Genomic DNA, 25,270 nt, shown 5'->3' with positions numbered 1-25,270 from the left:
CTCTTGCTAGAACCACGCTGGTATGAAACTTTTAACAATGAGAATGACCTTCCAGGCTTGTGTCTGATCAAAATCTATTCTATTTCATTCATTCATTCATTCATACACTCAACAATGATTTAATGGGTAGCTACTGTGCATTAGACAGACACTGCTCTAGGTGGGGGAATATCAAAGTGTGTCCAATGCTCTTTCTGTGTCAAGGGTCTCAAGGTCTGGTTGAAAGACACAGCCATGTGTAGAGAGGATTTCAATATAATGTGTTGGGTTCTAGAAAAAAGTGTGCACAGAATATAAGACTGTGATGACTCCTTAGATTTGAAGAGTGAGGGAAAGGGAGAGATTTGGGGCTTGGTGGTGCTCAGTAAGATGGGTTCAGCACAACTATGGAGCAGTGAGTTTGATGGAGAGATTGGCATTGACGAATGCCTTGTTTTCTTCTAAAAACTATGGCTATTGATTTTTAGAATTGTAAAGACAACTCATGACTACACTAAATCTGTTTTTGAAAGTGTAAAGATCGAGTGTAGCTTGTGTAATTCCAAGACTTCTTACCCAGTCAGGTTTAGAACACAGCTGGAACTCAGTGAGATTTAAAGCAAGTTTTGTGCGGGTTTAGTCTTCCGTGGGTTTAGAGTGATCTGCAACCCTGGCTACCCATGGAGTAGGAAGGTGAAAACCTAAAAAAACCTAGGAAGCTTTACAAAATCCTCATAGCTTGTCTTGCTGCTGAACATTCTGCAGCTGCCGGTCTGCTGGTCTAAAGCACGTGTGTGAGTGTGAGTGTGTGAGAATGTATGTGTGTGGGAGTGTGTGTGTGTGTACATGTATAAGTGAGTGTGCACATGTGAATGTGTATAACTGTATATGTGTATGAGTGTGTACGTGTGTGCGTATATTTGAGTACATGCATGTGTGTATATGTGAGTATGTGTGTATAGGTGTGAGTGTGTCTGTACGTGTATGTGTGTGGGTATATGTGTATGTTTGAGGGTGTATGTGTGCATGCACGTGAGTGTGTGAGTACACATAAGTTGTATGTGTGAGCGTGTATATGTGCGTGCACATGAATGTGCATGTCTGTATAAGCAAGCATGTCTGTGTGCGTGTGTGTGTACGTAGGAGCATGTGTGTGCATAAGCATATGTATATGTGAGTGTGTGCGTGTGTGACTATGCATGCGTGTACTCCCCGAGTGCTTCCAGCGCCAGCCAGGGTTGAGCTTTGCACACTCGTAGAAGCCGCAGCCCCTGCCTCCTCTAGACACCAGCCTAATCAAAGCTTTCCTCTTGGAGAGAAAATCCCACAGAGGGGCAGACTGCTTGATAATTAGTCCCCACAGGGACCTGGTAAGAACCGTCTTGCAAATACTCTGGATGCCAGGCCACCCACGACGTGGAGAGACTGCCGGAGTCCAAGCAGCAGCCTCAGCGTCCCCAAGTTAGGAACAGATAAAGAACGTCAGGCTGGCCCAGACCTGCGGAGTTAGACTCTGCATCTCGCAGGGTCCATGAGAGACCAGCGGGCACTCTCCAGTCTGTGGGCCTGCCCCAAACACACTCAGCCTCTTTTAAGACTCCCTAAGAGGGCACCTCAGGGAAGTAATCCAAAAATATGGACAGCTCTAGAAGATATCACGGCCGAGTTATTTATAATCATGGAACAATGGAAGATGGGGAATGCAGAGGCACAGAGAAGCAAACTGTGATATTTCCATTCAGTGGACTGTGACGCACCCAGGAAAACCACAGCTCACACGGCACGACAGACCATCCTCATGGTACCATGTTAAGGGGAAAAAGCTGGACCTCAAATTGTAGGTTCAAGATAATCGTGGCCACAGCATGTAAAAATGGTTAAACTGTAGCTTTACCAAATTATCTCTGACAATGTATCTTTTTTTGAGAGAGAGAGAGAGAGAGAGAGAGAACAAGTGGGGTTGGGGAGGGCAAGGAGGAACGAGAAAAATTCTTCAGCAGGCTCCACGCCCAGTGCCGGGTTGGATCCCACGGCCCTGAGATCATGACCTGAGCCTAAATCAAGAGTCAGATGCTTAACTGACGGAGCCACCCAGGTGGCCCCCATAATGTGTCTTCTTAAAAGGGATCCCCCAGGCACAAACATGAGCTTAGGCCAAAGTAAGAATGTTTCCAACAACCAAGTTAAGGTAAGTGAAAGGGGTTGGTTTTTGCTTTTTTTTTTTTTTTTCTTTTTAAACAATATTAAATCAAGTTTATCTCAGGAATAAAAATGAAGCACTTAAACATTTTTGAACAATGATTAGCACTTAAATAAACAGCAAAGCAGTGCCCATGCATATTAAATATTCCATTTAAAAGAAGAATATGTAAGGAGCTTCACTGTCCAGGCCTGTTTTACATTTTTGCTATGATGGAAGGTTTTTAAGTGATTTACAGGCACTCGAGAGTGGTCCCCTTTGGCCTCCATCCTAGCAAGCATGATGGGTTCTTAATTTCCCGTCCTTACCCACACGTTGCTCGGCTTCTTCTATCCATTTACACCCTCCTCTGCAGTAGCAGAATGGGAGGGGGAGGCTGGACAGTTGGCTCTGGTGGGTACTGGCCTCATCCTGAATTCTTAAGGGGGAGTAATGGAATTCACTCAAACCAGACAGCTTAGCAAGTCTATCTGGCTAATTATGCTGAATGTGGGAGCATAAAAGAACTGTCCTGGGGCTGTGTAGGGTTATGGATGAAAGTCTCCAAGATTTCAATCAGAGAGGCAGCCTTAAGTGTTGCCAAACTGGCATCTCTTGGGAAAAGAAACACAACCAAAAAGAGGACATCCACGAGTACAAGGCCAATGAGGGCAGGAGTTTGTCTGCGTCCCCGTAAAACAAATTGATTCGGAGACTTTAGGACAGACAAGTCCTAGCTCAAGCAGCCACCTGAGCCTTGAGGCACAACACGGGCAAGGAAAGGGGCTGCTGAAAACCCTCTAAGTTCAAGACCTGGGGCAGGTAGCTCAAGGCCAGGCCCTCAGGCTGCACTAGATCACCTCCTGGTCCCCCTGGAACTCGAATTTGACCAGCTTTGGCAGCCACAGGCTGGCACTCATTCTTTGGAGAGCAGGTAAAAGGCACTCTCCCTCATGCCCTGGGACCCACGCCACAGCCCTCCAAAGTGTGGGAGTGTCTGTTGCTTTGAAAAGAAGCAGGGACTCACAGGCATTTTTTATTATTATTAAATTATTTATTTTCAGCATAACAGTATTCATTATTTTTTCACCATACCCAGTGCTCCATGCAATCCGTGCCCTCTATAATACCCACCACCTGGTACCCCAACCTCCCACCCCACCCCCCTTCAAACCCCTCAGATTGATTTTCAGAGTCCATAGTCCCTCATGATTCACCTCCCCTTCCAATTTACCCCAACTCCCTTCTCCTCTCTAACTCCCCATGTCCTCCATGCTTTTTGTTATGCTCCACAAATAAGTGAAACCATATGATAATTGACTCTCTCTGCTTGACTTATTTCACTCAGCATGATCTCAAAAAATGGGCAGAAGATATGAACAGACACTTATCCAATGAAAACATACAAATGGCTATCAGACACATGAAAAAATGTTCATCATCACTAGCCATCAGGGAGATTAGATTAAAACCACATTGAGATATCACCTTACACCAGTTAGAATGGACAAAATTAGCAAGACAGGAAACAACATGTGTTGGAGAGGATGTGGAGAAAGGGGAACCCTCTTCCACTGTTGGTGGGAATGCAAGTTGGTGCAGCCTCTTTGGAGAACAGTGTGGAGATTCCTCAAGAAATTAAAAATAGAGCTTCCCTATGACCCAGCAATTGCACTCCTGGGTATTTACCCCAAAGATACAGATATCGTGAAAAGAAGGGCCATCTGTACCCCAATGTTTATAGCAGCAATGGCCACGGTCACCAAACTGTGGAAAGAACCAAGATGCCCTTCAACGGACGAATGGATAAGGAAGATGTGGTCCCTATACACTATGGAGTATGATGCCTCCATCAGAAAGGATGAATACCCAACTTTTGTAACAACTTGGACGGACTCGAAGAGATTATGCTGACTCACAGGCATTTTTAAAGGCTGGGTTCGACTGTCCAGATCCTGCGGGCACCCAGCAGGAGCTGCTTTTCTACATATTCTATTGGGCCTTTGGGCAACACTTTTAAAGCAGCACTTTATGCCTTGACTTTTCTAGATGACACGACAGGCTCCAAATTCATGCTAAACGTCATGTTGTTACTTTCTCAGTGGCATTCACGGCAGCTGTTGAGCCAGCAGAACGTCCTTTGGCAAAGGGCTTTGGAGGCTCTGCCTTGTGGCCTGGAAGGCACATGGGAGCCACTTTGCATTTCTGCTTTCCCGAATACTGTCCGAATTAGAACTAGCCTCTGCCAAACCGCACTGAATTCATAGGATCCCGCATTTTGTTTTGCCGCCTCCTCCCGGGGCGGGGAGGGCTGGGGGTTTGGGACCAGCCTATAATCTCCGGGGAGCCGTCCAGCTCTCGGATCCTGGGGCTCACTGGGGCTCAGATTCGATTCAACTGGGAGAGAAAGAAAACAGGGAAGCCTTTAAAGAAAGGCTTTCCAAGGCGAGCCAAGCAACACCCTATTCTCTTCTCCAAGAAACATGCACTTGAGACCCTGCAGAGCTGAAAAACCTTTTATGCTCATGTAAAACAGGTGAGACCCAGTTCATTCTGCTGGGCCTCTCCCCTTAAACACAGCCCCTCCCCCCACCCTTCCAGCATGATTAAGAAATGGAACTGAGAGCAGAGCAGTCAAGGCGACGGACATTTCAGAAGACGGAGATCATAAAATAGGGGAAATGTGTTCCCATCGTGCTAACATCATCAACAACAGAGATATGATTAGAGCGTGCCCAAGCAAGTGGGCAAGAGGGTGCTGCGATTCTAGCTGTCCCTCGGACTCCAAACTTGTTCATTTGCTCTCCAAAGTTTGAAACACACACAAGCTCTCACAGTGATCTATGAGGAAGAGCATATGCCCCTTGCTTTCAGAGCCGGTAGCAGGTTGTCTGAGCTAGAAACAGCTGATTGTAAATATTTATATGTTGATCTGGCTGTGAAAAGCAAAAATGTTCTTGGAGCCTGTAAACTAGGAAGCAGATGAAGGAGAATGATTTCCCCACCCTGTTTCTGGCACTTTCAGCCACACTCCTGGCATGGTCCTCAAAGAGAGGAGATAAGCAAAGCATCGCAATACAAACTCCTGGCCCAGGACATCTCAAGTCGCCTCCCCTGTACAGGACTCTCTGCCTGCCTGGGGATTCTGAAAGGGAATCACTGGTTCTTCTCCCAGGCTTCATAGACCAATTGCCACAGGTTTATAACTCTCTCTTTGCAAAGAAAGTTCTACTTATGGAGTTAGCTTAGGTGAGATAAATGTGGTTTCCCTCCCCACCCATCCCCCTCATTGACTTTTAAAGCAAGTTGAAGACTTTCGGACCCCAGTGATTGCCAGAAATGAGAAAATTGGCATGCACAAACACAAAGATTTCAAAATAAAATGAGATAAGAATTGGGGGAACAGATTCTGCTTTGCGTGTTGTGTTTTTCACTTTTGCTAATTTTAATGAATTTCCCCAGGCAAACTGATCATTCCTGGCACCATAAATGGAATTGTACCCTGATGAGGTAATCTGTACAAATTTTCCATTTTATGATGCTCAAACAGCTAGAATTTTCTTCTCCAGGAGGGAGAAAGGCAATACCAGATGGCTGAATAAATCTTAATACTGAAGGGGGTTTTGAGAACATCAGTGCATCTCTGCAAGACCATCCAAAACCAGGACATGGGAACGAGCATGTCTGGTCGGTACCTGGACATTTCTCATCACGGCTCTGTCATGAACTGAATACATGACATTGGGCAAGTCACTTTCCCTCTCTGGGCCACAGCTTGGTCTGTAAATTGAGAGACTGAACCATGGGGGCCACCAAGTCATGCCCATGGAGGTCAGGCAGATAGGGAACAGGAGTAAAGTAAACTGGTATTAGAGGCAACTTTTTGCAGCAGAAAAACCTTCTGGGTCTATCTTTCATTATTCCACTATTGTTAGGCACACAGATAACACTTCACTTTCTGAAAAAAATCAATGGCTCATTTGTGATGGTAAATGATAACTAACACCTGACCCCACGGTGGGACAACAGCTGGGAGTGGGGAGGACTGGGGAGCACCTGCCTATTTAAAGATGCAGCTTTGCCATGTCCAATGCACCCGCATTTAAAAATGCAGCTGGTGTCTGCCACGTAGAAATGTGGGCTCTGTGGTCCTAGAAGTTTTGATCTTCTGCAGAGAAGGGAAATCCCAATGTGTGCGGTAAATGTCTCTGTTTTAACATATTAACAGCTCATCAAAAATTAATACAGTGCAGACCAAACGAAGCTTATCTATGAGCCAACACGGCTGGATCTGCGGACTGCCAATTTGACAGGTCACCTGACCCCTGTCTTCCAGTGCCATCTGGTTAAATCCCCCCTGTGCCTGAGCTGAAAATTACAAGTCCATTTGTCCCTGCTCTCTACACTAAAGCAAAGAAGTACTTGAGCTTGGGATGATTTTGTTTAAACCAATAGCAACAGCAAATTAAGTGACACAGGAGATTTGGGACACAGGAACCCATTCAACAGCAGGGACTACGGACAGTCCCCAACTTAAAAGGGTGCAGCTTCATTTTTTTTTTTTTTTTTTTTTTTTTTACTTTATAATGGTGAAAAAGCAACATGCATTCAAAAGAAACCACACTTCAATTTCTGAATTTTGTCCTTTTCCCATGTTTGTGACATGCGATACAATCCTTTCTCATGATGCTCAGCGACACCGGCCGCAGCCCCTGGTCAGCCCCATGATCCCCAGGGCAAACCACCAGCACACTTAGAGTCGTTCTGTTCTTCACTTTCAGATCAGTGTTCAATAAGTCACAGGAGATATTCAATACTTGATTATAAAATAAGCTTTGTGTTAGATGTTTTTGCCCAGCTGTATGAGCATGGTCAAGGCGAGGGGGCAGGCTAAGCTATGAAGTGTAGTAGCTTAGGTGTGTTAAATGCATTTCTCAACTTATGGTATTTTCAACTTACCATGGATTTATTGAGGTGTAACCCTATCAGAAGTTGAGGAAAATCTGTATTGTGTGCACCTAACTCCCATAAAAGCTCACCCTCTTGGGGTCTCAGTTTCCTTATTTGTGCAATAGGGTTACTAGCCCTTGCCTTACAAAGTTATCTTGCAATTTAGTTCATGAGGCATTGTATAATGCTTTGCTTAGTCCTTGGCACCAAGTGATCATTGCCTAACCCATAGCCTTGGTTCCGTAAAGTTCCATTCTGCAAGAAAAACCTTCACAAAGTCTACTCTTATAATCTGCAGTTCTCCAGTTATATAAGTGCATGCTTGTTCTAAGAGAGTTCTAGAGCTAGGTATCAGGCTGATAAAATTCTTCAGCCCCCAAGGCTCTCAGTAGATATAAAATGATCTTAGCCAGTAAAATGAACAGATTTGAAGACTCGGGGAGATGAGTCAGGGGATATATCTTTCCGATCCCTCTTTGCAGGATGCCTGAAGCTCTCAGATGAGAGGGTCAGAGAGCCAGGAGGCTGTGTGTGTGCTAAGCGACCCATCACAGAGCTTTTCTCCTAAGACTCCCTAGGAACAAGCTTCATTGTTTCGGAACCTACTTTGATGTCCCTGTGGCCCCTGATGTCTTAATGTAACTAGTTTCTCCTCCATAGTTTTGATGTCATAGTTTCTTAATTCACAGTTCAGCATAGCCAAGATGCTTGTTCTGTTTTCTATGACAAGCTAGACTCATTAATACTCTAAGATATTGGTTAAGAGATTTTTGCTTAAAAAAAAAAAAAGATGAATGTAGATTGCTACAAATCCTAAAGAGAATGTGGATCTACAGTGCATCTGTAGCCTAAAACCATTCAGTGGAATTTAAGGAATGACAGCTATTTATTCTGTATAAAATTATCAATAGAAGATCATTAACATCGGATTTCACTACCCAAACAGGGTTACAATTTCAAGGGTCAATTTTGATGAAACCCACAGAGCAGACTCAGTACCCACAGTGATTTTTTTTTAAAAGATTTTATTTATTTATTAGACAGAGATCACAAGTAGGCAGAGAGGCAGGCAGAGAGGGAGAGGAGGAAGCAGGCTCCCTGCTGGGCAGAGAGCCCTATGCAGGGCTCAATTCCAGGACCCTGAGATCATGAACTGAGCTGAAGGCAGAGGCTCAACCCACTGAGCCACCCAGGCGCCCCACCACAGTGATTTTTAAAAAGTGGCCTGCCTTCTCTCCAGTTAAGGAGCAATTAGATTGTTTCTGCTCAGATGAAGGAGGCAAAAAGTCTACTTTTTGGTGAAAGAAAGAGATTGTCAAAATCCTTAAAATATTTTTAATCTTATATCAATCAATGATTCTTCTAAAGTTTCTTTTAAGGACAAGAGTTCATCACAATCAATATAATTCAATAGCCCCAAAAGTATCAACTAATTCAACTAGACAAATGAAGGGAAAGGATTTAGGTCCTGATTTACCTTAATAAGCATCTACACATAATTCCTTTCTTTGTTGGGACCTAGATCCCCCTAGACCATAACCTCCATGAGGGCAGGAATACTATCTTCTTCACCCTTGGATCTGTACAGTCCTACAGTACAGTGATTGGCCCCAATAAGTATGTGTTGAATGGAGGAAGGACTTAGCACAAAGGTATATTATTGTCACACATTCCTTCATTCACTGTCTCAACACCTATCTACCGATAGCCTCAAGGAACCTCGGACTTTGCTGGACCACAGTGGTGGGAAGATGCATAAGACTCAGTTCTTGCCCTGGAGGAGTTTTGTCTGGAGGGGAAAACAAGGGAAGCTCCATGGAGGAAATAAAATTGGAGGCTGGCAGACAGACAGAAGGAAAGACTTCTGCAAAACCACCTCAGTTATCTGGGATCCAGGGGCTAATATCATTCAACCCTGTCATTGAACTGCCTGTGAGTTTACGCATGGTCACAGTGGCTGTGTCAGCCTCAGGAAGAACGATTTACTCTAAGTATTATCAGCCTTAAGATTTAATAAGAATTGGTGTGTTGGTGAGAAACTGAAAGCCATCTGTTAGACCAAAGGAGATTAGGTAGATCCTAAGCAGCTTGGGGAAGGCAGGCTGGGCCTGGGACTGTTGAAGCCAGCACCACCCGACTGTCTGTCTGCTCCAGAGGGATGGAGAGAACCACCTTGACCCACTACAGGAGGCCAGCTGGCCACGCAGACCTGTTGGATACAACTCCAGAGATGCTACATGAATTGAGAACCTACAGCTAGTCAGAGATGGAGTGAAGATCTAAGCACAGGTGAGAAGAGCTGTGTAGCCCAGCTGAGTGCACTGATGTATGCGTCCTGACCTCACTACTTGCCACCTGTGTGACCTAGGGCAAGATGCTTAACTTCTAAAACTCAGGCTCACCATCTGTAAAATGGACAAGCCAGCAGCTGTCCAACAGAGTGATTATAAGAACCAATCACAGTGTGCCCACGACACACTGGACAAACTGCATGGCAGGCATGATTATGATCGCCTGATCCCTTTCCCCATCCCTCCTCCTTCCTACTCATGCTCTTTCTCAAAAGGATGCTGCCTCCCAAAGTGAATCTGCAAGTGTGGAAGAGGAAACGAAGCAGATGCACGTACCAAGGTAACAAGGGTGTGAATCCCGTGGCACCAGGAAGGCTCCATGACAAAGACAGTGTCTACATCTTCTGCTATTATATGACCCACACCAAGGACAGTGCCAAACAAGTCATGGGTGCTCAAAAAAATACAAGTGAAGGAACACATTAATGAAAGGAAGGAACGGTAGGATAAGACAAAAGCCAGATCAGGGGGCTCTATGTCAGCACAGTGTTGAGCATCCCTTCTCTGCCTAGCTAACTCTACTCACTCTTCAAGTCTTAGCTTAAATGTCACTTCCTCAAGGCCCTCCCGGGGGCCCCCCATCAGGTGTATTGGGCTCTTACTATGCCTTCATAACACTTAACACCACACTCTTCTTTATATGTGATTGCCTAGCATCTATCTTCCTTCTACTGGATTCTGAAGCTCTCTGTGGGCAGAGGCTGTGCTCCCTGTGCCTGCTCTCACTAGGTGCTCAATAAGTGTGCACAGTGAATAAGTGGCTGCAGTTCTGACACGTGGGGAAGCTTTCACTAAAGAAGGAGGAGGCAAGGATGCACCCAGTGACGGAGAAGGGGTAGAGTCAGGCACTGGCTCAGAATAGCATATGTGAGGGAGACAAGCTGGAGGGTTCATGAAGCTCTTCCGTGCTATATCCCGCCCTCCAGAAATATACATAGTCAGTCTCTCTTCGTCTCTCACACACACTTCCTACAAGGTTCTCCCTACAAGGATAACCCCAGAATCCTCCTGGAGCCTTTTGAACAGAAGTCCCTCTGTTCCCCAGGGACAGACAGGCACCCGCCCCCCACCCCAGATATCTGGGCTAGGTTCCAGGGCACAAGGAGAGATGCTCACAGTGTTCTCAGATGAAGTGAAGCTATAGAAAGGGAAGCAACACAAGATTCCAAGTGTCTGAAAGGCAGACAGGTGGAGCGGTGTTTCAGTAAAGTAGAAAGGAAGGAATGAGGACCCCGAGCTGACTTGAGCAGGTTCCAAGAATGTTCTGTCAGGACGGCAAGACCATCAGGTGCAGAGGGACTCCATCCGCCAGGCACTGTGCTGGATTTCATTACTGGCCTTACTTCATCCTTGGGACAACACAGTGACATAGGTATTAGGCCCATTTTATGGATGAGAAATGGAGGCCCAGACAGGTCCAATTACTAACTGAAGGTTAATACAGCCCTTAAAATGGGTGAATTATTTCTTTTGATGGGGAGGGGCAGAGGAGAGGGAGAAAGACTCTTGAGCAGGCTCCACGCCCAGGGCAGAGCCCAATTATAGGACTCAAACTCACAGCCCTGAGACCACGACCTGAGCCAAACTCAAGAGTTGGGTGATTAACCAACTGAGTTCCTTCCTTTCATTAATGTGTTCCTACCTGGGCACCCAATAGTGAATTATTTCTACATGGAACAAGAAATCACAATCTTCTTAGCATAACTACAGTTACGGCACTGCTAACTGCCTATCTGTTTTGATACCCCCGGGAGGTGTGTACATTTCAGGGTCACCACCAAAGCCCGAGGAAGCAGCATACTGCCTGGCAAGATAAGTGATCAACACATGGTAACCAAATGAATATATAAATGGTAGAGACCATTTGTTCATTTCACAAACTTAACGGAACTCTATCAAGTACTCCGGCAACAGGCCAAGGTCCTCGGGGTCAGAAAAATATGATGGCCATGAAAGGTCACGTCCTTCCTCCCCTATTTCTAGGCAGAGAGACACTTAAACGTCCTGAGCCAGATGAGATTCCCATCCTATGACAGAAATGAGTCCTGTCTTGTTTGAGGAAGAGCAATGGGGGGGAAAGGGGAAAGGAACCAAAAAGCTCATAATTAGTCTGAAAGCAAATGTCAGGGACAGGAGACGCAAACAGAAGAGGGAAAGACTGGGAGCTCCTTGTGTAACCCCAGTCCTGCATCTGCAAATAGGATTCTGTTCTGAGAAAAAGAACCCACGACCAGCTCAGGCACGATGCACAAGAAGTGCGGGGGGAGCTCCAGTGGCTGGGAGATGAGGGACTCTGGGGGAAGAAGGTGGCGGTCCCTTTGTTAGTCCTCGGAGGCACCCTCCTGGGAACAGGTGAAACAACAGAGGAGGAGTAAGGAGTTTTAAATGACAGAAGTCACTCTGGCTCCCCCATCCGCCCCCCCACCCCACCCTACACTGTTTGATGACAAAGCCTTGTTAGGAGTCGTAAACGGTGCTCGTCACCCTAGATAGAGCTATGAGCAGTCACCAAGATGGGAAGTGCTTTTGCATGTCAGAGCACCCTGACCTATAGAAGGCCTAAGTTGCCAAGACAACTTTGGCTTTTTTTTTTTTTTTACTGATTATATGCCACAATGATCTGAAACATAAATATAAAAATATGCCCTCAAAATGGGGAAATTATCTTTTTCCATAACACTATCAGGGGAGCTGATAAAAGCAGGGGCCAGCTTCAGATCAAGATAACATTTTAATGAAAAGTAATTTTATTTTGCCTCCAAAGGCCTTAGCGGAACATAAATTTGATGGTGAAATTTCAGTAGCAATGCATGCGCTAGAGAAGCAACTAAAAAGGCAGTCGCCATGACTATGCCCAGTGTGTTCACTGGATCAGCCTCTCCATGGGGCGCATGAACTTCAGGAGAAGGCTTTGAAGTCTTAACGATGGCTACTGCCCAGCTATCTGTCAAGGACATTACACTACCTTCAGTTGTTGGGGAAAACCGCCTTCTAACCCACCCCAGCACTAGCCCGGATCAGATCTCAGCTCACACAAGAGGAGAACATGTGAGATGATAGACTATGTATATATTGGTCTTTGCCCCTGGTTCCTGGCACAGAGCTCCTAAAGCCCTTATAAACTCCCAGGTGATAAGCCCTAGGAGCATCTCTTGTTCTAGTGCGGTGGCTCTGGCTGGGTTCCTGGATGGGGGCTGGTCACCAGAAAGACCAAGCCATGAAGAGAAGCTTGGGACCTTCAGCTCCACCTGCCATTCTCCAGCAAGGAGAGAAGGGCTGGAAACAGAGTCGGTGATCGATCATGCCTACGTGATCAAGCCTCCATGAAAATCCCCAAACTGTGGGGTTCAGGGAGCTCCCAGGCTGGTGAACCTACCAGGAGGATGACCTCAACTCCATGCAGACAGAAGCTCCCGGGCCTTATCTCTGATCTCAGAAGACCTTCCTTAAGACAACATCCAAGTGGCAACTTGCTCTACACAGCAAACTGAATCCCACCTGCGGGGCTCAGAATCAACCCAAAATAGAAGAAAAGTAGAACTCCTCCAGGTGTTATACGATCTGGGTTCCGGGTCAGAGTGGGGAGCCCACCAGCAGTCTTACTAGTTGCCAAATGGGGACAATGATCTGTCTCACCCAAGTCTCAACATGATTTTTGTGAAAGTACTTGGTAAACAGAAATCCACCATACAAAGGAAAGGTGGCATTAGAGACGCTGGGGAAACCGATGAGAAACGCCACAGCTGGCCTCAAACCCAGATCTGTCTGCTTCTCGGTCCGGGACGAGTCTCCTCCCCCAGCACAGAAAAGAGCTGACACGTCCCCAACCCAGGATTTCATTGCTGATGGAAGTAACTAAATGCTGAGTGAAATACAAAAGCGAGCAGCAATCTTTTCCACTTATCACTGAACTGACACGCAGAGAAGAATTAATGAAAGCAAGTTCCCTCAAAATGAAAGGAAAGATGGGTCTTAGATACAGGGAAACGGCCAAGTCAGACTGTGCCCTGAGTGTGTTCACAGAAACCAGCAGACCTGGAGCCCCTGCCTTGAGGTCGCCTTGAGGCCCAGGGGTGAAGAGATACAAACCCAGGCTTAACCCAGCTGGTGAGTCTAACAGGAGACCCCAGAATAAAGCTTACTCAGAGTAAAGAAGGGAGAAACAATAAGGAGCCTTGCCTGTCTCTGTCTTTGTGCTGTGTGGAGACCTCACAACCGTGACACGCCTCTCGCAGGATTCTAGTGTCCAATTTGTGCTTCTCATATGGTCCCCACACAACATAATGGGCAGAACTAAGTCTGGATGGACCCGGAGCAGGTAGTGATCTCTGGAAAAATTCCCCCTCAATCCAGACATAAAAAATATTCCTTCAAACAAAGCTTTAGGAAAAAATTAAAAGCCCAGTTAATGGGCGTCTGGATGGCTCAGTCAGTTAAGTACCTGACTCTTTTTTTTTTTTTTTTTTTTTTTTTTAAAGATTTTATTTATTTATTTGACAGAGAGAAATCACAAGTAGATGGAGAGGCAGGCAGAGAGAGAGAGGGAAGCAGGCTCCCTGCTGAGCAGAGAGCCCGATGCGGGCCTCGATCCCAGGACTCTGAGATCATGACCTGAGCCGAAGGCAGCGGCTTAACCCACTGAGCCACCCAGGCGCCCAGTACCTGACTCTTGATTCTGGCTCAGGTCTTGATCTCACGGTCGTGAGACTGAGACCTGCACGGGGCTCCCCACTGAGTAGGCGTCTGCTTGAGATTCTCTCTCTCCCTTTTCCCACTGCCTGCTCTCTCTGCCTCAAATAAATTAAAAAAATAAAATCTTCCAAAAAAAAAAAAAAAGCCAGAGTAAGAAAGCTCGAAACACAAAAGATTTCAGGGTATTTATAGGAAAAACAGACTCATAACAACTTCAGATATTATAAGGCATATAATATAAAATAATTATTTGCAGTGTATTTAAGGAAATTATAGGGAAGCCAGGAAAAGCAGGACAAAGAACATGTACTATAAAAAAATAATAATGAAGCAGATTTTTTTAAAAGAACCAAATAGAATTCTATAAATAAAAAAATAGAGTAATTGAACTTAAAAACTTGATAGATTAAATAAGCATGTGAGACATGTTGAATGGAAAATGAATAAGTTGGAGGACAGATTCAAATTTTTTTCCAGAATGCAGTTAGAAGGCGGGGGTGGGGGTGGGGTGCAGAATTCGCAGGACAGGTTACGTGACGTGGATAATACGGTGAGAAAATCGGACAGTGGCTCCAGAGTAGAGGCAATGATGATAGAAAACAGAGAGGAGCAACGTTCAAGAGACAACGGCAGGAGCCTCTCAGAATGCTGACAGACACAGACCTGAGACTTAAGGAGCTCAGTGAATCTTGCACAAGATATGTGAAAGGAAATCCATGCCAAGACACATAATAATGAAACTTTATGACACACAAGAAAAGCAAGATGGTAAAAGGACCCGGGATGGAAAAACACAGTATTAACAAAGGAACAGCAGTAAGACTTACAACTGAACACACAAAAACACCAAAAAAAAATTGAAGCAAGAGAACAGTGAAATACAATCGTCCGAGTTCAGAGAGACAGTAACTGTCAAATTAGAACTCCACAGTAAAGCCATCTGCCAAGCGTGAGGTCAAACAAAGGAAATTTAGAAAAATCAAAAACAAGGTATTTATCCAAAAAAAAAAGAATATCAAAGAAGGAAATGTAATGGCTCTGTTTGAGGCAGAAGGTGGACGGGCTGAGGTGGACAAGGGATGGTAAGCAGAAGTATCGGTCCACACACGGGTCACACGCACACAGGTTGTCTGCAGGTTACATGCTCATGGGTTATACACAGGTTACACATGCATGGGTTGTACATGGCTCACACACACCCAGGTTGTACATGGGTTACACGCTCATGGGTTGTACAAGGGTTACACACACATGGGTTGGTGGTTCTGTTGGGGGAGAGAGAGAAAGAATCAAGGTCGAATGAAAACACTAGAGATCTACCAGGTAAGTGAGAATGCAATTGTCAGAGAAAAAGCACTCAGTGTCTCCGTACTAAATGTTCAGAAGGGAAAACCAAAGATATTAAATGACTCAAGACTTGGTTAACTATGTGTGTTAAACTAGAGAATTGATAGAACCTCTGAAGAAAAGAGGAAAATAATGAAATTATAACATAAAAATTGTACAGGAAGGAAGGAGAAAACACTATGTAATGAATGATATAAATAAACCCTAACATAGAAGTAATGACAACATCTGTAATTAAAATTAGCTCCTCAGCTAAAAGTTAAAAAAATACATACATTAAACTCAGAGCACAGGCATAGAATAGGAAAAGATGTAAAAAGTAAATATTAACCAAGAGAAAGCTTATTTCAATGGTAAAGTCTGATACTGTTTATTATAAAAACAACTTTAGAGATAAAGACAGTCATGGCTTAATTATAAAGGTAGAAGAAGGTAGAATAGGAAATATGACAATTCTAAACTATGTTTGCACAGCCCTTCAAAGTATACAAGCAAAAATATTCAAAATTATAAGACCCCAGAACTATGACATCTACTCTGAGGGTAGAACTTTTTAATGCACATTTTTGTAATTAATGAATTAAGCATAAACAGAAAAATTAGACACATGAGATTTGGCTACCACAACAAGCTTGGACATAGGTACAGCTTTAGATCTTGCAATTTTAAAATTTACATTCCTTTTTAAGCCATATGAAATGACAACAGACCATATACTAAGCCACAAAGCTAGCCTCAAGATCGAAGGATTGGTAATTTTTCGATCCCATAATCCAATCACAATGCAATTAAACTATAAATTGTTTAAAAAAATATAACAAGAAAAATATATGTTCAGGATTTTTTTAAAAAGCCCTTGTAATCAACTTATGAGTCATAGAAAAAAATGGAAATTAGAAAATTTTCAAAAGTAAATTTAAGGAGAACCGTGTATTAAAACTTACAGACTGTAGCTCAGCAAAATTTATGGGAAAATTCACAGCCTAAGTCGCTTAAGTTAGAAAAGGAAGAAAGAACAGCAATGTGTATAATTTTAACTCAGTAAGTTAAAAGAAAAAAGAGCAGAATAAAATGAAAGTTGCAAGTGGGAAATACTAAAGATAGCAACAGGAATAATGAAAAGTAAAGCAAACACATAGCACAGAGGCTCATAGGAAATGGGCATATTGAAAAGAGTAACAGATTAAACTCTGACAAGATAAACAAGAAAAGAATTCAGGGTAGAAAGAGAAAGAAGGCACATATAGCCAATATAAAAACTAGTAATGCAGATATTACTTGAGAACAAGTGGATATTATGAAATACTTTGTATCAATAGATTTGAAAGTTTATGTGAAAGGACTAAGCTACTCTAAAAATACATACAAATTATCAAAAATATCTCAAGAAAAAACAGGTAAAACAAAAGAGCTTTATAACTGTAAATTGATTCAGTATTTTAAATTCTAGGACCAAATATTTTATGGGCCTACCTGTCAGACATCCCAAAAGGAAATAAATCATCTTACACAGACTCTTTACAAAGAATTAAACATGAGGGAAAACTCATTTTATGAAGCTTAACTGTGCTATTCAGATCTTCTATATTTTCCCACTTATGTTTGACCTGTCAGTCACTGAAATAAAGAATAAGGCTTCCAACAATTTTGGTGGATTTTGTAGGTCCTGTCTTTCTTTTTTGTACTCCAGTCTGCTTTTGGTAATAGTGATTACAAAACCAGACAACTGCGGTACCAGAAATGAGAATTATTAACCAATATCACTCAGATATTGTCTTTAACAGAATATTATCAACCAAATCTAGCATTAAGAAAAAAGGGGAACACAGCTTAACCAAAATGGGTTAATTACAAGAATTAACACTTGTTTCATATTTTAATAATTAATGACTATAAATCACCACATTAGCAAACTAAAGGAGAAAAACACAACTTTTTGACGCGCAAAATTCAAAACTCATTGCTACAAATTAGAAATAAAAGGAACCTAATAAAAAATGTCTACAAAAAGTCATATTTATTAGTAAAATGTTTAAAACATCCCCTTTACATCAGTAATGGGACGTGGATGCTAGCTATCCCCACTTCTAAAACACTATAGGGAGGTCCTAGCTGGTGAATATAAAAGAATGAAATAAAAAAGATTTAAGAATTGGGGGCGCCTGGGTGGCTCAGTGGGTTGAGCCGCTGCCTTCGGCTCGGGTCGTGATCTCAGGGTCCTGGGATCGAGTCCCGCATCGGGCTCTCTGCTTGGCGGGGAGCCTGCTTCCTCCTCTCTCTCTCTCTGCCTGCCTCTCCATCTACTTGTGATTTCTCTCTGTCAAGTGAATAAATAAAATCTTTAAAAAAAAAAAAAAAGATTTAAGAATTGGAAAGGAAAAAATAAAACTGTCATTATTTATAGGTAAATAGATTTTCTTTGTAGGAAACCCAAAATAATTTACATATAAGTAATCAGAATTACTAGGGGAGTTTGAAAGAATTTCTGCATTAAAATATCAATATACCAAAGTCAATTATATTCCTGGATAACAGAAAACAATCAGATAGAAAACACAATTTAACAAATAAAATTTACAGTAGCAATATGAATATAACTATCTAAAATTAATGTGCTAAATGATATGGAAATAAAACTACTCACAGACATTAAGACTGAAATACACAATTATACCATGCACTTAGACAGGAAGGTATCACAGCTCCCCAATTGAACCACAGATTCAATAAAATGCCAATCAAGGTCTTAATTAGGATTTTCATGCAACTTGACCAGCTGATTCTAAAATGCATATGGAAGAGCAGATGGTTGAGAACAGCCAAAACACTACTGAAGAAGAACAAGGTCAGAGATGTCGTAGTCAATCCTCTAATTCTAATGATTAAAGAATTATATTCCCCAACCCCCTTGAAATTAAATGTGGTCATGTGACTAGTTCTGCCAATGACATACAAGCAAAACTGACATGTGCCACTTCTAAGTATTTAAGACATGATCCTCCAAGCTCTATTCTCCCTTGTGGGAGCACACAGTGAGATGACAAAAGTGTCTGGGCCCTGAGTGACTACAGTTATACATGTCACATAAGCAAGACACGTTTTTTTTTTTTTTAAGAGAGAGTATGCACATGAGTGGGGTGGGGAGGGGCAGAGGGAAAGAGAGAGAGAATCTCAAGCAGGCTCCACATCCAGCACAGAGCCACACATAGGGCTCAATCTCACAACCCTGAGATCTGACCTGAGCTGAAATCAAGAGTCACATGCTTAACTGACTGAGCACCCAGATGGCCCCAAGAAAATCTTCTTTAAAAAGTTTTAAGCCACTGAAATTTACACTCAAAAGACAGCCCAATCCAGCCCAACATGGGGATTTGCTCCACTAAATCTCACATTATTGTAATGCAGAGTGATTAGAACACTGTAGCACTGCTATAGAAATAAGCAAAAAAGATCTATGGGTCAGAACAGAGAGAGCCAAAGAAAAGACCCATCCTTGTGTGGACAGGAAATATGGCACAGCCTGGGTTATAGATCAGTGTAAGTCACTAACTAGCGCTGGGAAAGATGGGGATCCATATGGAAAAAATAAAACTGAACCTCTATTGTAAAGCATACACCATACCCAGAAATCAATTCCAAATGGATTACAAACCTAAAAAAGACAACAAAATGGAAAGCAGTTAGAAGTTAGCAGAGGCTTGAGGTTGGAAGACGTATTTTGATAAAAACACCACAAGTACTAATCATAAAGAAAGGACTGATAAAACTGACTGCATTTATTATTGAGCATCTGGTTCATCTAAAATCCTGCATTGGATACTGGCTTGACCACCAGTGAACACTGAAAATATCTGAAGATGGCTTGCATATGTCATGAGATGAACATGTACTCAAATGGAAAGGGAGACATTATTGACTGAATTTTCATTTTGAACACACACATACACACACACACACACACACATACACACATTGTCCAACCCAGAAGAATATGCACGAAGGTGTTTTAATGTTGCTGACTTCTAGGAAGTAGTAACTTTCCATTGTATGCATGTACTACTTCTATAATAACAAAACAATTATTACAATGAATGAATTAATAGAAGAATAAACATACAAATTAAATCTGGGGGGCAAAACCAAACAAATAAACAAAAAGATCATGAAAAAGGTAGGCACAGAGAGGAAGAAGAGGTTTAATGCACAAATAACCAACAAAGAACTAATATCTAGAATATTTTTTCCAAAAAAACCTGGAAGTCAGCGAAATAAAAGCAGGCAACCTAACTGAAAAATAGGCAAACTACAGGAAGAGTAATGTCTTATAAGGCCTAAATCTAAATTCCATTAAACTTAGAGGAAAAGATGGTCCAGCTCAATAGTCATCAGGAAGATATACATGGTAACCCCCAGACCCCCACCCCCAGACCAATAAAACCTACATTCTGATGGCCCCAAGTGCAGACTAGGCTGTGGGCAGGAGGAACTCTCCTACCTTGCTGGTGAGATTATAAGAACATTTTGGCATTATTTCTTAAACTCAGAAGATGAGCAAACGCCCAGAAATCTTACTGCCAGAAATATATCTAAGAATTATTTTTGCAATAAGTACACCAGGAGTTCATAACAACACTGTTCATAACTGGTACAAATTGGAGATGACCCAAGTGTCCGTTAACAGAATGATTTTTTTTCCCCAAAACTGAGATATTCATGCCCTGGAATATTACACAGCAATGACAATGAATGAACTTCTGCAATCTGCATTAATAAAGAAAAAAATCTCAAAAACAATGATAAACAAAAGAAACAAATCACAAAAATGCATTCTATATGACTCCATTTATGTCAAGTTCAAGAATAGGCAAAACTAAGCAATAATTTTAGGGATGTGTGTGTGTGTGTGCGCGTACGTGTGTGTGTGTGTGCATGTGTGCAAGACTATCTGGAAAAGAAATAACTTATTTTTAAAAACTCAAGATAATGGCAGCAGTGGAAGAGAGAACAATAAGGCACCATGAAGGATCCTACCAGAATTCTTAGAGTATTTTTCAATTCTATTTGGGGGTCACACGAGGGTCTGTTTACCGTTATCATTTAATATTTATTAATGCTATTACTTAACTTATTACTATTACTGTTGTAACTATTACTAAATTTAATATTATTACAAAACCATACAGATATGTTTTATTTGTGACTCTGTACATGTATCTCACTGTTAACTAACCATCCCTATAAAACAACAGCAGGGTACTAAGAAAATGATCTAGTCTAGAAACAAGTGCAGATCAGACCAGACAGAGACAGCCACCAAACTGTTTGCCATATATTGTGAACTATTCGGCCATTCATTTGGTCATCAAGTAAGTCAGGCTACTTAAAAAAGGGACACCAAGTTCAAGTCCCCTGCCCTGGTCTCCTTTCACTGGAAAGCTTACCTATAAAAGCTCCATGACCACAGGGCAGGTACTGTGCACACCAGGGTATGGGTGTCAGCTTGAGTCACACACCAGGGAACCCAAAGTACTGGATTTGGTTTTAGGAGATGCTAAGTATCATAATAATGGAGACCTTATTGCAATTCTATGACAACAGTGATTTGCTAACTAGAAAACAGAAGCAATGCTCCCGAAGAAAAAGCAACAAAGGAAACCTACCCGAACATCGCCTCATTATTCAAGTGCAACCAACTCCAACTAATACTTAATTACAAGAGGCATTCGGAGGCTGCCAGTAGAATAAGACACGGCATTCTCCCGAGGCACTTGATTGATTTCTCAGATTATAAAACCCAAGCCACTGAGAATTCTGAAAACATTGATTTAGCAAGAGAGAGCCCAGGGAGCGCTCAAGGCTTGTAATGAGAATAAATACAGAATAAATGAAACTGGCCAGGCTGCCTGTTACAGATTTTACACTAGGACGTTTTTCAAGCTTCATTGCTACTTTATTTTTCTAATGTAACTATTTCTTGTGGGTGAAAAGAAAGACCTCATCCCTTTTCTTCTGTACATCCAAAACACACAACTACAACTCTGTGTCTTTTGTTCCAGATCTACACAGGCTCAGAAATACCCTAAGTCAGGACATGGATTGTTTATTTTCTTTGAAATTGATTAGCAGTGAAGCATGCTCCACAAACATGAACATTAAATATCTTGTTACAAAGTTTTCGAGGAAGAAAACAACTACTTTGTGCAGACATGATCAACTGGAGATTTTTTTCAGCTAACATCTTACATTCGATATAAGGTAGGTAAGTATTGATGCAAAGTAACATCTAAGTGCCTGGGTTTGAATACTAGTTTCATTATTTACTATCTTTGGAAGCTTGGACAAGATACTTAACCCTATGGGTCTCACCTGCAAAATGGGATTTATAAGAATATCTACCATACAGAGGTATGGTATTCCTGAGGATTGACCAAGACAATGCATTTAGAACAATTCAGTGCATGACCAGAATATAGTAAATCCTCAAGAAATGGTAGCTGTATAGAGTCAGGAGAAAACCTCTAAGCTTAGTTCAAAATCCTCCACAGCCAAATGAACTTCCCTGTGTCCCTTCTATTGCAAACGGCAAGCTTAAATTTTATACTCATATTCACACCATCTGATGTCCTACCCATGAAATTAGACCACAACCTGCACCCATAAACAGGTGCTTGGCCCAGAAATAATTTAACAATTCTTTTCCCACTGTGATTTCCAAGATGAAAAAAGGGAATAATTACTCCCTAAACACTGAAAACCCTTCCCTATGAGACTGAAAAGGACTTCCAGGAAACTTTGCTAAAACATGGAAAACAAGAAAGGTGCCAGAAGCCTGATGACAAGCAAAGACTTTAATTTTTTTCCTTATGATTTATTTATTTATTTAGAGAGCGGAAGGGAGCACATGCAAACGAGGGGAGGGGCAGAGGGAGAGGGAGAGAGATCTCAAGCACACTCCACACTGAGCACAGAGCCCAGTGCTCGGACCCTGAGACCATGACCGGAGCTGAAACCAAGAGTCAGATGCTTAACTGACTGCACCTGCCAGGTGCCCTGGAAATAATTAAAAAAAAAAAAAAAGGCTTAAAGAGAAAATTGGAATTCTGGAAATGAATGATGGAAACATCTGCCATTGGTCTCTGGCAATCTTCATAGCCTGGAGTGTGATCTCCTGACAGTGCTCACCATTTTCCCAAGGCAGAGAAGAGAGGGAGTTAGTCACACAAGCCCTTCGTCTACAGAAGCCAAGGATCGGGGTGATGCCCACCTCTACAGCCTGGTCGGTCTTCTGGAAGGCTCCTTCCTACACTGTCTTGACTTCTTTACTGGGCTTCGACACATAATTCGGTGCCTGGCACTCAGGAAGAGCCAATACATGTCCTTTGGGTGAATGAATGTCAATCTTGTCAAGGTCACCATTGAAAGTGACAGACATGCAACCCAAATTACATTCCTTCATTCCTTCATTCATTCAAGCAGGCATGAAGCTAGTCAGACTTCCCAAATCCCATGCTTTCTGCCTTGCACAATGACACTCTCAGTGAGTCTAAATTTTAATGAGGTATATTTGCCAAAATCTCACCTGAGAATTTTAAGAGTGAGCAAGAGGCTGGGGGTGGGGAGCGGTGTGAGGTGCTATTTTGGTAAATGACAAAAAGGCTAGGTTTTTCTTTTTTTCTCTAGAAGCAAAACTAAGGGCTTTGCTATTTGGGTCCTGCCTCTTACCGTGGTTTGGGTTTATTTCTCCCTTACTGGTACTATTCTCCATTCCCTTCCACACCTACTTTCCAAATTTGGCACTCAGTTTAACCAACAGCTTCTAGGAGATTATCAGCACTCTCATAACTTCCTAAAGGCAGGAAGAAGTCATATGCTGCCCAGAGTAGGTAGGCAGAGCCTGCTGCCATGCATCCAGATGAACAGGTGGGGAGGGGGAGTGGCCAAGTCAAGAGAGCAGCTCAGGCCATGTCAGATCTATCTCTCTACCTCCCTGTGATTCTCTAAAAGCTTCAGACCTCCACGGGCCTCAGGAGGTCTGAAACTTATTCTCAGGGACAGGCAATCTCACTGCAACAAAAAGTTACTTAAAGTGAATCTACTCACAACAGAAAGCGACTTTTCATATTAAATGGTGCGGAAGAGTTTTACTGAGGTTCCAGCTCAAAAAAATTGAACTACAACTTAGGAAAACTTTATCTATATTTAACACAGTTGGGTTACCATTGCAACGAAATGAATTTCTACAACAAACAATAAATCAAGTTTTGGTTGTTTTTGACACAATGTAGAAAATAAGAGTGTGCAGCAATAGTGCCCATTCTGCCCTCCAAATCACTAGGAGGAACTTTCTGCTCATTTGTTATAGAAATATCAGTAGTATTCATCATTTCCCCCCAATTCCATTTCATAATCCTTTGATATTCAAATTTGTCTCTTCTGAAGCAACTCTACTGGCCTCATCCTACTGGATTTGCCTCTTCTCAATCATTAAACTGGTCTCTTCGGTCCAGCACTTTCACTGATTTCATGAAATCCTGAATCTTTCTCAAGATGTGCAGTCTGCCTCCACCACCCACCTGCAATGTGCTGGCACCATACTGTCCTATTAAGACATCCAATAACCACTGAGAACCGAGCAGGGGTGGCAGGTTCCCACCAAGAGCATAGATGTTTGAGAGCAGATTAATTTCAGTGGTTGATTCACTACTATAGCTCATTGATGGCAGCTTCCCCATGAAGCTCTTAATTGCAAAGAATCAGATAACAATAATTTGGTTGTTGAGCACCCCGATGTCCTTGCTCCTCTCAAATGCAGTGGGCTCAGTCTATACTGTACCAATCATCAGAAGAAGAGAATTTAAGGGCCGGGGTCCCAGCTTCTTTTTATTGCAGCTTTTGAAGGCTTTTTCCTGTGTGGATTCCAGCAGCTGCTGCCCTAATCACTCAGCTCCTTGGAAGAGGAGAAATCAGCATAGCTGAGATACCTTTCCAATCATTGATGCGAGCCTACAGCTTTGGGGAAATGAAGCCCAGAGGTGAAAGCTCATTTGTGTTCTATTGTGCCAAAGTAGGTCATGGAGTCAGTCAGTTCAGCTGAAGAAGGAGGAGGAGGAAGAGGAGGGGAGGGGAGGGGAAGAGGGAAGGGAGAGGAGGGGGAGGAGGGAGAGGAGAAAGAGGAGGAGGAAGAGAAAGAGGACGGAGAGAAGGAGGAGGAAGAGGAGGAGAAAGAATGGGAGGAGCCAGCCACTGGTCCTTGTCAATTCAGTCAAATGGTCCATCTGGTCCACCAGCGGCTGCTTTCCTGGGAATGAGCATAAAGGGTGCATGTGTGATACAGGGAATGATAAAGTTCCTGAATCTTCCCAAGACACTCTTTGATGAACAAGGTGATAAAATAGGGGGCAAAATGTCAAAACCCTGCAATCCAGTCAGATTGCAATTTTCTATCCGGAGGAGGGACGATGACACGGTGCCCTGATTTTAGCTTCAGCCATTAGAGATGCTGTGATTCAATGAAAGGTCTTGCAAGTGGCGGCGGCTGAATATCTGAATTTAGAAAAAATTGACTTTATTCCCTATGATGACACAAGTTTCTGTCATTGAATAAGACCCTGGCCTGCAGGATTTAGAGAAATTGTGGACTCCACACGACACAGAAGCGCACGCACACACATTTACTAGAAGTAATGATCACCACCACCACGTGGGGTTATGAGGTTGAGAGTTTTATCATGAAGCTCTTCAACAAATAGTTGTTTAATTCCTGCTACATGCC

At 42.7% G+C, this 25,270-nt stretch overlaps 1 protein-coding gene across 5 annotated transcripts in view; it reads right to left on the bottom strand.

Moving 5' to 3' along the window:
- Window positions 1–25,270, bottom strand: part of PLPP4 (phospholipid phosphatase 4) — a 120,311-nt gene that overhangs the window by 10,560 nt on the left and 84,481 nt on the right. The window lies entirely within an intron of this gene.

This window comes from Mustela nigripes, chromosome 4, assembly GCF_022355385.1.
Source record: "Mustela nigripes isolate SB6536 chromosome 4, MUSNIG.SB6536, whole genome shotgun sequence".
In the NCBI taxonomy this organism is placed as follows: domain Eukaryota; kingdom Metazoa; phylum Chordata; class Mammalia; order Carnivora; family Mustelidae; genus Mustela; species Mustela nigripes.
The sequence above is the reverse complement of the archived record's forward strand: the minus strand, read 5'-3'. Positions and strand labels throughout refer to the sequence as shown.